The sequence below is a fragment of the Athene cunicularia genome, assembly GCF_003259725.1.
Source record: "Athene cunicularia isolate RWA chromosome 26 unlocalized genomic scaffold, athCun1 chr26_part1, whole genome shotgun sequence".
Classification (NCBI taxonomy): domain Eukaryota; kingdom Metazoa; phylum Chordata; class Aves; order Strigiformes; family Strigidae; genus Athene; species Athene cunicularia.
In genome coordinates, this window is record NW_020799136.1 from 1941355 (window position 1) to 1946046 (window position 4692).

The window sequence follows — 4692 nt, forward strand, 5'->3', positions numbered from 1 at the left end:
AAGGAATGTGTGCAGGGGCGATAATTAAGGATAAATTAAAAGGATGAGATAACCATCCGTAGAATGAAGTCAGATAAGGACAGGTTCGGACGTATATTTCATTGCGAAAGACCTACTTTATTCCCACTAATGGAACAAATTAAATCAGCCAAGCTGAATAAAACTATCACATACCGAGACGTAACAACGCACTTAAAAGTTTGCCTCTCCCCCGACGGCGCAATCCCATCGGGTGTCACCGTCCCTCGCTTTCAGCACAGGCGAAGCTCTGCTTTTGCAAGGACGGGCGCTACACACCCTGCGTCCAGGCCTTCAACACGTAAACAGGAACGTGCTTCCAATCAGGAAAACTAGTTCCAGCACTACGTATTTTTCTGTAGTACTTCTCCTCCAGACAGAGCCCGAGCAGCTCCTCACAGGTGACCTTGGACACCAGAACTGATTCCAGCCACGAGCAGCGCAGCTGCCGCTGGGACAGCGCGTTACGGGAGTTGGGAACAACCCTGAGCCCCTTTATCCAGGAGGATCGGGTGAGAATGGAGATGCACACGCTATCTTTCCGGGCATCTGAAATGACCAAACCCGGGTTCTTGCCTGCAGCACCAAAGTTTACACAGAAGACACGATGCAGAGCACTTTGTTTCCCCCGGGCGCAGAACCCAGCCCTGGCATCCAACAAACCAGCACCGAGGAACATGCCCCACACCTCGGAGCGTCTTTGGGCACATATCAAAGATTTATCACCACAGGAGCCACTCACTGCGGGGTGAAAACCAGGAACAACATCACTGTTACTGCTTTTCCCCAGGGGCCTCACATGTGCCATGCCGGGGTGTTCCCAGCTCACGGGGACATAGGCGAGGGACAGCGAGGGATGGAGAGGGATGGCGAGGGACAGCGAGGCTGCTGGCTCCCGCTGCAGGACCTGCGTTCCTCCTACAGCAGGCACGCACAGCGTGATGGCAAAATAATACATAGACGGTGCACTGTCAGACATAGAAGAGACATTTATTTATTCTTGATCACAAACAATGTCCTCCATTGACAAGCTGAATGAAGGGCACTTCACTGATTTATTAGATCTAATAAGAAACAGACCTCTTGGGATGAAATACAAGATTGATTTTTAGTGGTGAGCCATGCTGCTATCCCAGCCACTGTGCTCAGCCTGATGAAATGAAACCAGGCATGCACAGGGACAGAGGGAGCTGAAACAGCACTGGGTAGGGGAAATAAATGGAGAGATTTGCACGAGGAAGGAGAGATGAAATGGAAACAAAGCTTGAAGTAGCAGCCCTTCAAACCGAGGGTTACTCTTCTCTTCCTGCAATCCTTCTTTCTCCCACTAAGCCTAAGAGAAGAGCAGCAAACTACTAGGAAGTTTAAGGGCAACTCTGGTATGGTTCTTGGGAAACCTCCGAGTCAGACCCTTCCCATGCATCTTGCCTTTCAGAGGAGCCCCTCTAAATATAGCAAGTATAATCTTCACATCAGTCTCAGCATCTACCAGGCAAAACACATTAGCTGAGTTCTGTGGATGCCGTTTTCCATCAGGAAAAAGACAACTAGCACAGCAGTGCTTAGCTTGAGGCCCTATTAATAGCAGTCCTAATTATATGGCTGCAAATTTAATTCATAGCAATGATTAGTGTCAAAATCAAAGGCATCACACATCAATATTGATGGAATTGTATGAAGCCCATAAACAGAACAAGCAAGCCGACACATCTCCCCCCAGCAGTTAGTTGCTGTTAACTGTTGCATTAATGTCTCTTTTAATTTTGCTCTGTGAAAATTGTTTTATTGCAGGAACCCACCATTCGGAATGATTACGTCTCTAACATGATCCCCTTCCCCCTTGCTCCCTCAGCCACGAAGCTGAGTTGCTTTGGAAGCAGAGCTGGACCACCGACCCGCAGGGAGATCTGCATCCCCTTCACCTGAAAGGTCACGGCATCACCGTGAAGCAAATCATCACGTTTGCTTTTCATCCACTTAGAGAAAACTGCTGAGGAACCGTCGTTCTCAAAGGCAGCGGGCTGGCGGGGAGCAGGTGGGGCATCGCGGGGTGCAGCCATTTGGCAGAGGACGTGCCCCGAGCACACCGCGAGTCCCTGCCCCACGCGCAGGTGGGTTGTGGGGACGTGTGAGAAAATCCCTCCTCCAGCACCAGGTTTTAGTGGCGAATAGACGCATCGATTCACCCGTCTCCCTTCAGCAGTTACCGAGGACAGACGGAGCACAGACCTGCTGACCCAGCCGGGGCAGCCACGGCAGGTACGAGCACACCCTCCGCCCTGCACTCAAACCCTGACCCCAGCAAGTGCTCTGCTTCCCTGCAGGAAAGGTGCCAAGTTCATTGTCAACTGACTTATCTGATATTACAGACCTATTTGCCAGCAGCTCTGGTATCACCCCTGCTCCGTGCAGCACGGCCACGCCGAAGTCACGGCCGGGCTGTGCGGGCTCCGCGGGTCACCTGCCCGGGCTGCCCACATCAGCCGGACCCGCGGGGCTCTGAAACCCCACAGTGAGTGGGGAGCTCGGCCGGGGAAAGCTGCCAGCCTTGCCACACGGCTCTGCACTGCTCCCGGGCAGGGAGAACACCGCTCTCCTTCCAGTGCTGGATGCTGGAAGGAGCAGAAAGGGACCCCAAACGTACCCAGGAACAGAGAAGGGGGTAGAGCTTCGGCAACACGGGGCTGTGACAAAGAGTGCAGGCAGGGATGTCTGCGCAGGCAGGGGCTTGGGGACCCTCAGCCAGCAGCTCCTTTGGAGGAGAGAGGAGAGAGGCTGAAGCAGCAGCCACCACTTTCCTGGAGAACGCTGCACGAGGCACTTAGGTGAAGAGCTAATGGCAAAAAGGACATCAGGGAGATAACGCAGCATCTTCCGTAATGAATTCTCACGGGGGAAGCACAGCCAAATTTGAAAGATGTCAGAGCTGGCTCCCTGACTTCTTTCCTCCAGCTACACAAAAGTATCTTCTTTGAAACCCCAGACTGAGCCACCAGCTTGTTTCCAAAGTAAATCAGCGGCTGTGGGAGAGGGAGTAGGTGTGACGTGGCTTTCAGACATTAATTGTGGAGGTAGATCTGCAAGGTGGTGAGCTGGAGGAGATAAGGCGTCTATCTATAAATCTCTGGCACTTACAGAGGTGCGTACATTTTTACCATCCTCATTTCACATATGGGGAAGAAGAGATACGGAAACGTTTACAGTCCTGAGCATCCTGAGCGCTCGCTGACTTTGAGACACGTCTGGGCTTGGAACACGCACAAAAACCGGAGACAACCTGTGAATTTCCCACCCGGTCCGCAACGCCTCCTCTGCAGCGGGACTCCCGAGAGCCCCACAATTCAATGCAAAGCTGCTTCCTACGCTTCACGTGGCCTCTCTTAGGCCACGTAAAAGATAATCCCACATGTCAAAGGCGGAAAGATTTACTAAAGGTGCGGCCAGGACTGCGCGATCGAGAACAGCCTCAGCTCCGGGCTGCTCCAGCTAGGGGTGACAGGCGGCTCGGGTCTCCGCTGAGACACCTCCCAGCCACCTTAAACAAGGGAGCGTGGCCCATGCCACGGAGGGCTGGCTGGAGGGAACGCCTGGAACGAATTGGAGAGATGAGCCAGTTTTCTTAGTGCCTGCTCACAGCTCCAAGAAGAGGCGAAGGCATCCCAGTGGATGGGCACGAACAGATTAACCCTGTGTCCAAAGAGTAGGTGTTGGGTGTGGAACTGCAAGGAATTAAACCGTGCTGGAGAGGATGCTGCTTCTGGCATCTTACATAATTCATGGCACGGGACAGTAAACACCTCACGTGCAGGCACAAGCTGTTTGCTTTACCTGACTCTAAATGCGACACCTCCCGAGCAGCGGGCTGGCCTGGAGCTCCACACCCCCCCACATCCCCCCCTCCCCGGGCTGAGCATCTCTGTCACCCGGGCCGGGAGGAGAGGGGCTCTGCTTAGCAGCCCACTCCCCCCCACACCTTCAAAATTGCCCCACTGACACTCGAGAGGCACCAGGGAGGCACCTAATTTACTACTACTCAGCACTTGTAAAGTGCTAAATGAATATTAATGAACTGATGTAATTAAAATGATGCAGACATTCAAGTGTAGCGTCTGCCTGTCCTTGTATCTTCCTGGATAGATGAGGAAGAAATTCCCTGCTGCTTAAGGACACAAAAAAAATTAACAGCCTGCTGTTGATTACATTTGTTAACTCTTTCCCTGGTAGGACGATGCAGGGTCTGCATTTAGCGGCTTCACCTAACGCGGTCATTTACGTTTTAGGTTAATTTGAAGGATCTCAGCTTTCCAGAGCAGCATCTCCCAGGCTGGTTTTGCTGGAGATGGTTCAGATTTCTGCACTCGCTGATGAACTGGCTTCCAGTTGCAGACCAACAAGGTGTGTGTGTGGGGGGGTGGCCCCTCTGCTTCCACACCCCAAGGCCATTTCCACACTCATTTTAAATGCGGAACTCTCGAGAGTGAGGACCACACCACAGAGGTATGGCCGGGCCTGAGCAGCCTTTGCACCCCACTTAGTGCAGAGTAGTTCAGAGGACTCAAGGCTGGGGGGGTGGGGGACAGACGACAAGAAAGATTCGAATTCTAGCTGGACTTCAAAATCCTAAAACTCACCCCAGTTCCCCCCCACCTCCTGTGCTGGGGAGGAAACCTACAG

At 52.7% G+C, this 4692-nt stretch overlaps 1 pseudogene; it reads right to left on the bottom strand.

Moving 5' to 3' along the window:
* Positions 1-289: 289 nt before the first annotated feature.
* Positions 290-4692, bottom strand: part of LOC113488795 — a 351505-nt pseudogene continuing 347102 nt past the window's right edge.